Source organism: Carcharhinus amblyrhynchos, chromosome 6 (assembly GCF_965287045.1).
Source record: "Carcharhinus amblyrhynchos chromosome 6, sCarAmb.v2.hapA, whole genome shotgun sequence".
In the NCBI taxonomy this organism is placed as follows: Eukaryota; Metazoa; Chordata; class Chondrichthyes; order Carcharhiniformes; family Carcharhinidae; genus Carcharhinus; species Carcharhinus amblyrhynchos.
In genome coordinates, this window is record NC_137329.1 from 86,918,625 (window position 1) to 86,929,906 (window position 11,282).

At 39.1% G+C, this 11,282-nt stretch overlaps 1 long non-coding RNA gene across 1 annotated transcript; it reads left to right on the top strand.

Moving 5' to 3' along the window:
* Positions 1–3,248: 3,248 nt before the first annotated feature.
* On the top strand, positions 3,249–11,282 carry LOC145344077 (uncharacterized). The gene is made up of 3 exons (XR_013886836.1): positions 3,249–3,551; positions 5,101–5,193; positions 11,207–11,282. It is a non-coding gene; the product is annotated as an uncharacterized LOC145344077 (long non-coding RNA).

Genomic DNA, 11,282 nt, shown 5'->3' on the forward strand with positions numbered 1-11,282 from the left:
TGATTCTGGAGTTGAGAGAGTTGGGCTTATGAGGAGAGACTGAGTAGACTGGGACTATATTCATTGGAATTTAGAAGAATGAAGGGGGATCTTACAGGAACAAATAACATTATGAAGGGAATAGATAAGAAAGAAACAAGGAGGTTGTTTCCACTGGTTGGTGAAACTAGGCTAGGGGCATAGTCTCAATATAAGTGGGAGCAGATTTAGAACTGAGCTGAGGAGGAACTTCTTCATCCAAAGGGTTGTGAATAGATGGAATTCCCTGCCCAGTGAGCAATTGAGGCTATCTCATTAAATGTTTTTAAGGCAAAGATAAATAGATTTTTGAATAATAAAGGAATTAAAGGTGGGGTAAATGGAGCTGAGTCCACAAGAAGATCAGCAATGATCTTACCGAACAGCGGAGAAGGCTCAAGAATCCAGATGACTTACCCCTGCTCCTAGTTCTTATGTTCTTAATTAAGACTTGGTACATTGTTAAAAAATCACCTTCAACAGAATGGTCAGGATCTAAACTTTTTCTAGTATATTTAGTGGGTATGTATCAAATAAATACTGTTAAATGTCTTTGTATTGAGGTGTCTCCTCAAGGACTACTCCACAGCCAGGCATCAGGGAACACAGATCTTCATTCAGTCTACTTGTTCCACATTCCAAACACTGACTGCCCACTTACGGCGGTTCCTAATCGGCTCATCCCACACAACAGGTCACATGATCCATTCCCTTAAAGGGGCTATGCTCCAAAGTACATAACACATAGCTCAACGACACACTATTGCACATATTTGAATGACGAGCTACCACTGTTGCATATATTCAGGAGGAGCAGGCAACTTGGAATGCAACTTCCTCTGCAAGTACTGGCACCAATGGTTAATGTATAATTTACTCCTTCATAATAGTGAGTGCTTTTCTTTTAACCACAGAATGGGTATCACGGAAGTAGCCAATCTATTAGTCACTATTAACACGACCACCAGCATTAACCTTCCAATGAGTCTGCAGGCTGAGGCAGACTCATGTGCTGTCAGCAGATGAAATCTGATGAACACTCAAATCAACATCAGTATATAAATTAAGTCAAAGGGTGGGGACACTAACTGTAGACATCATAACCTGTATAATCTAATCAGCTTCCTTTTTTGAAGCCCTTACTGCAGTGGGATTCACTACTTTGTGTGTGGAGAATCCATGCAAACATCAGCAAATTCCAGGGTCCTTGTTTCAGTTTCCAAAAACAACATTAACTACCCAAAGGAAAACAGTGCAATTATCGCAGAAATGTTTCTCATGTGGGTACAGTAACAGACATAAGATGCTGGGAGGTCAATAGACACAGAATAATGAAAGCATTTGATGACCTCAGCAAACCTTTTTGTTTAGGAGCTTGCAAAATTCAGGAAACCAAGTTTGAAAGCCTGTGCATCATTGTTACATTCAATACCAGTCCCAAAAGGGGACCTACATGACATGATTGGCTAAGAGAAAATGTTTCAATCAGGAATCTGCTTAGCAGTGCTGAGCAACTTGCTATTTTGAAGCAACACCTGATTTTATGGGTGCACAGGTCTGCCTCAGTTTAACCCAGTGCCAGAGCAGCTCTTCAACGTTCGAACATCCAGCAAAGTGTCAGGTATGTATTGTTGCTTTTTCTGTTTAAAAAAATGACTTTTGTTTACACTTATTTTCATAGAAGCTTAACAGCAGGCACATTGAAATAATTATTTCGGTAAAATATAGTTAAGTAATTTGATAAAGCAAGTGGGTGAAACTGGTATCTTTTGGTTCCAAGAAAAAAAGGCTATTGAGATGACAAGCTTCCTTCAAAAATTTGCACAAGGACTTTTCCCAAAAAAAAATGATAATGGGCATGTTTCAATTAGTAATTTTAAACAGGGTAAAAATGCAATTGAGCTTAATGAAAGCTCTGGAATGGTGTCAAACTTCTTAAAGAAAAGTGGCAGAGGTAACAGAGCTGCTGCACAGTTCCAGGGACCCAGGTTCAATTCCAGCCTCAGGTGACTGTGGAGTTTGAATGTCCTCCCCATGTCTGCATGGGTTTCCTCTGGGTGCTCTGGTTTCCTCCCACAGCCCTAAGATGTACAGGTTCAGTGGATTGGCCATGCTGCCTTAGTGTCCAAAAAATGTGCAGTTTAGATAGATTAGCCATGGTAAATGTGAGGGGTTATGGGCATAGGGTTATGGGCGCTCTGGGTGGAATGCTCCTTCAGATTTGGTACCAAACAGCCTCCTACACTGTAGGGGTTCTAATGGTTGTAAAGGGAAAATTGTTAAAGTGTTTGTCAAGTCTTTTATGTCAGTTTGCAACATTTTGTACAGAAACATATTACTGTATAAAATTCCCTTGTATCAAACAATTAAAACATAAGAAAAAAAAGAAATAGGAGCAGGAGTAGGCCATCTAGCCCTTCAAGCCTGCCCCGCCATTCAATAAGATCATGGCTGATCAGACGTGGCTCAGTTCCACTTTCCCGCCTTCTCCCCATAACCCTTAATCCCCTTGCCTATCAAAAACCTATCTACCCGCGTCTTAAATATATTTAGCGAGGCAGCCTCCACCACTCCAACGGGCAGAGAATTCCAATGAAGAATGGTTCCTCTGGTTTTATTTTCCCACCCACAACTGAAAAGCTGATTTGCTCACCATACATTTGTAGTGACCATGATATGTTTTAATGAGTGCTGTGTTGAAATGTAATCAAAAGTTGCTCTTTTGTTTCACTAAGTCAAATTACGTATAAAATTAAAACATGCTACTAACTGTATATACATTTTTCTTTAAATTTTTGGAAGTGAGTGAAATTAACTGCTGCTTAAATTTAAAAACATTTATTGTAAAACTGACTTCTCATTTTCTTTCAGTCCCTGATATGATTCAACCTTCACACAAAAAGTGATCGAGTTGAGGTATACTTCAGTATGGTGAGCGAAGGGAGCAGATTTGTGACTCAAAGACATAGCAATACTTGCATAATATTTCATCAGTAATTATTCCTCATCTGAGAGGGCAAAAAGGTTGTATTATGTTTTAACAGAACACTCATTAAAGAGGCATCATGGTGGCTACAAACAAATAGTGAGCAATTCTGAAAGCCTGTTGAGGGTGGAAAAATAAAACAGAAACTTTCTTCACTGGTGAGAGAAACAGAATTAATATTTCAGGTCAAGGTAGATGTAGGAAGTGATGCCTGATGCATGCCAGTTTCAGGAAGTGAATGGTAAAAATCCAAGTGTTTCAGAAACTCCAGCCATTAAACAGTTTAAAAAGCAGGCTGCTCGGGATTTCAGCAAACTATACTTGTCTGGAATGAATTTAAAAAGAATTGCAGCCTGACAGCAAGAGATCTCTGAATCTGGAATTGGAACTTTTTTTACATTCTTTGCGGGTGAACAGATTGCAAGCAGCTGAATGCTAGATTTATGTTGAAGACCCGGATTGCTGTAGCACACTGTTCCAGCACATTTTAACCTTTTCTAAACAAGGTTGTGTGAAGAGAGAGCATTTTCAGCTATCTAACACTAGGGTGAGTACAAGTGGCTGCAAGTCTTCCAATGATGATCAGATAGAAATAACTATGCACTATTTTTCTCACAACTTGTAGATAGGCAAATTATGTGGTAGTGTGTTTTAGCATTCTTTATTAACTAGAACGTGTTTGTCAAAACATGGTGTTCTGAAGATAATAGGAGTAAATTGTACATTGCTGAGTATCTGAAAGGGCCTGGAATTCAAAAGCAAGTAAATTATGCTTCAGATGTACAGAACCTTGATGAGACCCCCATCAATTCTAGGCACTGAGCTTCAGAATATGTAAGAGCACAGGTGACATCAACTTGTGAAACAAAAAGGACTTGCATTTATAAAGCATCTTCCACAGCCACAGGACACTCCAAAGCTTTTTACCGCCAAAAAAATACTTTTGAAGTGTAGTCACTATTGTAATGTAGGAAAGGCAGCAACCAATTTGTGCACTGCAAGCTCCCACAAACAACAATGTGATAATCTGTTTCTGAGATAGTTTATAGAAGGATTAAATACTGGTCAGTACACCAGATATACCTCCTTGCTCGTCTACAAAATAGTGCAAGGGCTACTTGCTTAGAGCTGAAAGGGCAGACTGAACCTCAGTTTGAAATCTCATTGCAAGACAGCACCTCCAACAATGCAGCACTATTGGAAACTGGGAGCAACTATGGGCTATTTGCTACAAATACCATAATTCCACAGGAGTTCTGTGTGATGAGTATTAAGGGGAACATTCCTCTGTTGTTTAAAGTATAAATTACCTACAAAAAGGAAAATAATGATTTGTCGAGCTGCTTTTAGTCACGCCTTACGGTAAAACTTTTAAAATGTGAAATCTTGCCCTGTTACTCTTTCAGCTAGTAACTAGAAACTCAAATTTCTTGAAGTTATTGGTTTCTACGCAGATCATAACATTGAATAAAAGCAGGTAAATGGATCTGAAGTGCATAACCTGACTGAAAGACAAGACAGGTTTATTGGGTGACTGAATAGCCTATTCTCTGATTTTAAGTTCTCCGGAACTATAAAACTGTGCTGGGCAGTCAACCTGCTACTATCCATTTTGTATCCCTTTCAAAGTTGAACATCCACTTCCATACAGTTATGCTGCATATAGTTGGAATTATTAAAGAAAGCCAAAAGCATTTAAGTAGATTGCTTCATGGCTGCCACATTCCAGTGATCATTGTCCACAATGCACTGCACCAAAACAACATGCTTTTAGTGCACCCATGACTGGATTAGGTATTTAATAATCATTATTTTTACTGTAGAAATTTCAAGTATATTAGTAGCTTGCTTTCAGGGACAAGCTATTGTATTGCAGATAGACAGAAGACCTGTGGATGCTGCTACAGCAGACCAAGTCACTTTACATTGAGTTTATGGGAGCATGACAGCAGCCGTGAACTCTCTCTACTACTTAGAGAGGAGGTGGGGAAAACCTTGCAATTTTAGGGAATTTAATCAAACAACTGTTGAACGATGCTAAGCCATAGTGCATCAATACATGCTGCACTCTTACAAGTATATGACCTGTTTTACAGAATTTCCCTCAAAAGGATGTGTGTATAACATCTTGGGCTGGGATCGGCAGTAAAAATGTTAGCGATGCAAACAGTTTTCACCATTTTTAACAGGTAAACCAGACAGCAACTCCCAATGACTATATTCGTGTATGTAAATGTATAAATCAGGAGGTTACTGACTGAGATGCATGGCTCCTCCTGAAGCTGTGCTATATGGGATCACTCTGAGGTACTACTGAAATTCATGGAATCCTGTGTATCTGATAGACACACAATAAACTTGGGAGGAAAGGTTCGAGGCCATTTTAAAAGCATGCTACATCTTACGACTGACAAGTTACTTCTCTACCTTTTGAAATTAACTTTAGAAAGGTAGAGTCTCATTCTTTCAGATTTTAATTGTCATGGACAGAATTTGTATTTATTTTTTACTGCCTATGATCAATGTTTGTATGCAAAATATGTGTGCTTTCTTACCCTTAAAATGATTGCTGGGATTATTTAAATTGGAGCAACAGGCTTTTTGAGAGTTGAAATGGATATTTATTATTACACCTATTACTGGATGCATAAAATATGACATCTCACTCAGTTAATTTATACACTGTATCGCACACAATATGGTGAAGGTAAAGCAGTACAATTAAAGACTATCTCAATCTCTTTTTCAGATCTGTAGTTTCTTCAATGAATTGATGTCTTCATTAATGTGAAGGTCCTGATTAAAGATTAAAAAGCACAAAATCAAATTTATTTTGATTTTCTATCTATCTATTTTATCTCCCTTTCCTAGTCCAAACATTCTAACCTTCTCTATTGCACTTTATACCTAATTTGACAAGAGTGAGCAAGAACATAAGCAGCGCAATGGAGAGCAGGACTTCCCACAATCAATTATACCAGAGCAAAGCACAGGACTTTCAGTAGGCTGCAATACTTCTTGAAATTGTATTTCCAAAAGGTTGGTTTTCAAGTGAATTTGAAGTTGGAATGGGGGGGGGGAGCGGGCTTCTCTCACTTTCGAGCTATTGTTTATTATTATGGTTGCTGAGATAACTCGCTGTTGGTTCAATGGCTCTCTGATGGAATTTTGTCTGCAGAATAGCTTTTTGCTATTATTTTGAAAGGAAGAAACAAATTGGCTCCTTTACTATGTGACATGCACAAGTTCAAAGTCCTTTTCCAAAAGGGGGTAGTTTGTTGATTATAAATGCTGTGTTACTGTTTAATACCTTAAAATTCACCCAGCCTAGTTTGGATAATGTATCATCATAATACTATGGATGTTTGCTACAATCTATCCCATTCATCTAACACCCATTGTATTTTGATGTTTCTCTTGCCCATGTTGCAATAGAAGGATGGACCAACTGGAATGCTACAGTTCTTTCATTGATGTTCCATCCTTAAAGGGAAATGTAAAAAATTCCTTGGATGGCTGTGAATGTCCATCTTTAATTTGCTTGAATTTGAGACCGTCTTCAGTTCAAAATGCCAATGGTCACATGATTTGCAAGTTTGTTCTTTTTTAAAAAGTATTGGTTGAACGTTCATAACATACTAGAACATGCCAAAATCAAATACATTTTTATTTTTCTATCTATTTTATCTCTCTCTCATAATCCAATCATTCTATCCTTCTCCATTAATAACAGTAAGCAAGACCGGAGCAAGAATATAAACAATGCAAGGGACAGCAGGACTTCCCAGAATCAATTACACCAGAGTAAAAATATAAACAATGGGGGCAGAAAGCAGGGCATTTCAAAATCAGTGAGAGCAGAGTGAGGATATAACAGCAAAGAGAGAGAACAGGACATCCCAAGATTAGTAAGACCAGTATGAAGATATATATAGCGAGAATATTAACAGTGGGGAGAAGGAAGAAAACTTTGCAGAATCAAAATGACCAGAGTGAGGAGGTTGGTTGGTTGGTTGGGGGGGGGGGGGGGGGGGGGGGGAGGAGGAGGAGTGGGAGAGAGAGAGAGCAGGACTTCCAGGAGTCCACGAGACAAGAATGTTTATATCCCGACCAATGAACTAGCAACCAATGAGAATCTGCATTTGGAAAGCAAAAAATATATCACAGAGAAGCAGAAAAGTGATTGGCTGGTGAGTATTTCCCATTTATCTTATCTAAAAGAATCCCAATCAGAGTAAGTAGAACATTTATTTAAATAATAATAAGGTAAGCACAGATGGGACTAGAGAGTTTAATTAAATAAAGATGCTAGGGTGGGTGATACGTTGCAGCTACGGAAAAGGCCATTGATGAAGTAGCTGAAGAGAGTTGGATGTAGGACACTAATCTAAGGAACTCCTGTGGCCATGTCCTGGGGTTGGGATAATTGGCCTCCAACAGCTCTAATCATATTCCTTTGTGCTATGTATGACTCCAATCAGTGGAGGATTCCTCCCCTCCCACCTACCAAGGTTTTTTTAAAACCAAATCAATCAGTTAAATGCTCCTTTGATATCAAGGGCAATCAGTCTCATGTCTCTTCTTGAGTTCAGTGTTTGGTCTATATTTTGACAGAAATTTTAATGAGGTCTGGAGCCTAGTGACCTGACAGAAATCAAACTAAGCACTGATATGCAGGATATTGCTGAAAATATGTCACTTGATCACACTGCCATCTCCCATCACCTTGGTGATTGAGAGTACAATGATGGAGTGGTAATTGGCCAGATTGGATTTGACCTGCTTTCTGTGGTGAGGACATGCCTGGGCAATCTTTCATCTTGTTGGGTAGATACCAGTGTTATAGCAACACTGAAATTGCTTCTTATACTTTCCTCGTAATGATTGTCAGTGCCTCACAAATCTCATCCCAGCTCTTTCTCAGGATTCTGGGATAAATGCCATTTATCTTTGCGGATTCAACTGTTTTGAGGGCTGGGACTTACAGCTCTTATGTATGTCATTAATTGACCTTTAGTTATCTCTAGTTGGAGATGGCACATTATTCATGCTTGAACCTTGTGAATACCTGTAGGAGTTAATCATCTAGAATACTAATTTAATGTCATGCATGGCTCCTTGCTTTTGACTGTGATTCAGAAGGTACTGGGTTCAAAACCCCTGCCCAGAAACTCTCAGTTCAATGTGGTGCTGAAATGGTGCTTTATTTGCTATCGTTTGGGGAAGATTTTAATCTTGGCCATTCTCATTTCTCAAGTTGACGTAGAAGATTTCATACTACTTCAACGTTGTCCAGGCTAATGTTCGTCTCAAACAACATCACCAGAGCTGATTTCCTGATCATTCAACTCATTGCTATTTATGGGACCAACTGTGTTTCCCTATACTTTACAACAGTGACTACATGTCAAAAAAGTGCTGCATCAATTGTGAAACAATTTCAAGATGTTTCAATGTCTTTCTAGTCAGGAGTGCACTGTGGGGTGAACAGTGGACTGGAGGGCACAGCTGGGGACCATTATTGTTCAAAGCATTTGTTAGATTTGGTTGAAAAAGAAAATGACACATAGCATGTAACCACTTGCTAGTACAACAAAGTTCCTGCAGCTTTTATGAGATTCAAAAAGGCAGGGAATTTATTTTAAAAATGCCAATGAGTTTCAGTAAAGAGAAATATTTGACTGCACTGCAGCCAATCCGAATGAACTAAAACAGTCTCAACTTTCCCCACCCCCAACCTTATTCATCAGCTTTTATTTTTTTAAAGAGTGCTCAACAACCATGTCATACATTTGCAAATTGTAGTTTTAAAAAGAAAAATCAGTGTGGATTTGTAACAGGCTCTCACTGTCCTGCATTGCATAATTAAGATGCAGACTCACTAGCAATGCAATTCAAATGCAGTCACCCATGGCCCAATACTATTTCGAGCACACTTAAAAACTAATGCTGGAGCAAGCATTTCTTACTGAACAATGACAGAAACCACTGTTCCAAAGTCCACACGATTCATTCTGCAAAAGGTTGTTCTAGTAACTATGGTAGCAGACAGGTGATGTCTGGGTCACAGGGAAAATTTAGGAGTGTAGACAAACTACATAGTATGCTATCAACTTAATAGCCCATGAGCCAGCACCTGCATGAACCAACTAAATAAACACAGGCTGGCCGTAGCATAATCTTATTACTGTATGCAGGTCAGGATTGAAGAAATGCAGCATCAAATGCATTTCATTTACAAATTAACATCTGATTGGATTGCTTAAAAATCATGTTTCTGAATGGATATAAATCTTAAGCAAAAAAATGTTCTAAAGAAAATAATTTTACTTCAACACGGTTATAACTGTTAAAAAGACATGTTCCTGTTCCAGCTAAGGTAAACCAGGGACCTGCCTCCTCACCCTGTCTGAGTGTGGAAGGCAATGGCAAACCACTACTGAAAAATACTGCCAAGAAATTGGCTCTTGAAGCCAATGAAGCATCAGCAGACAATGTGCACACACCAACAAATGAATTCCCTGACAGAGAATATTTTGGCATTTCCAATTGAGGGCATTTATTATGACAGAACATAGAAAAACTTCAGCACAAACAGATCCTTTGGCCCACAAGTTGCGCTGATCATATCTCTACCTACTAGGCCTACCTATAACTCTCAATCCTATTAAATCCCATGTACACATCCAGAAGTCTCTTAAAAGACCGTAATGAATTCACCTCCTCCACCACCAATGGCAGCCGATTCCACTCATCCACCACCCTCTGAGCGAAAAACTTATCTCCGACATCTCCTCTGTACCTACTCCCCAGCACCTTAAACCTGTGTCCTCTCATAGTGACCACTTCAGCCCTGGGAAACTGTCTGAGAATCCACCTGATCTATACCTCTCAACATCTTATAAACGTCTATCAGATCGCCTCTCATCCTTCGTCTCCCCAGGGAGAAAAGACCGAGTTCCCTCAACCTATCCTCATAAGGCATGCCATCCAATCCAGGCAACATCCTTGTAAATCTCCTCTGCACCTTTTCAATAGCTTCCACTTTTTTCTTGTAGTGAGGCGACCAGAACTGCACACAGTACTCCAAGCGGGGTCTGACTAGGGTCTTATAAAGCTGCAGCATTATCTCCCGACTCCTAAACTCAATCCCTCGATTGATGAAGGCCAGTACACCATACACCTTCTTGACCACATCCTTTACCTGCGAGGCCGATTTAAGAGTCCTATGGACCCGGACCCCAGGGTCCTTCTGATCCTCTGCACTGCTAAGAGTAGATTCTAGTGTATTTCTGCAGTATTGTTGTAGTGGGCCAGGTGTCTAAGAGGCAGCTGCTGTAATTGAAAATAGGGCTTTATGCTTTCAGTTTAATTGTCACAAAAGATTGCCACTTTTCTCCTTTCATTGTCATTCAAATTTTATTTTTGTCGTTCCATTACCTTCTGTACACCCAATTTTACTACATTTAAATTTAAACTGTAAATACAATAGTATTTCCAAAACTCTGCAATTTCTCCTCTTGATAAGTTGGTTAAGTTAGAGTAATCTTGTGTTTCCATTAGGCAGCTGCATTCAATGAAAATGTGGGTCAGACAAGTTGGGCTACAGTGTTGTACTCTAATGCAACTTGTTATAGTTTTGATTATAGGCCTGCACCTGAATTGCAAAATCAGTTGTTTAGCCTCTTGTATATAACTTGTGTACTACATCCTGAGAGAGTCAATATTAACATGTCTTTTTCAGCTACGTAAGGTTTATGTGCATCAAAACTTTGACTTTTTTTATAAACTCAAAATCTGTTATTCTGTAGCTTTGGGGCAAAGTCAAGATGGATAGGTTTTGGGTTGTACTATTTTGTGGCAGATTTCTGCCCTGATTTTTATCTATTGGATCTTGGGGCACATATGCAGAGTAGATAGTGCTGGAAGGGCAATAACGAGTGACAAGTGAATATGATTCCCACATTGTTTCAGTTTGTAAGACTGAACTTCAAAAATGTTCATCCACAGGCTGCTAAGAGGTTGACTTTGATAACCTTTGATCCCTGAAATTCTAGGCTTCTGGCAATACACCATTTTTTAAATGCAGAGTTGATTTTTTTTGAACAAGAACCAACATGACCTGTTGAGCTTTTCCATTTCCTTTTCTGGCAGTCCATTTGAAAACTCAATTTTTATTTGTACTATTTTCTTCTCACGCAGAATGCATTTGCATTTTGGATAGCCATCCTCTAGGATAGCACAAGGAAAGGACAGCACAAGGAATTGTTCACAATTG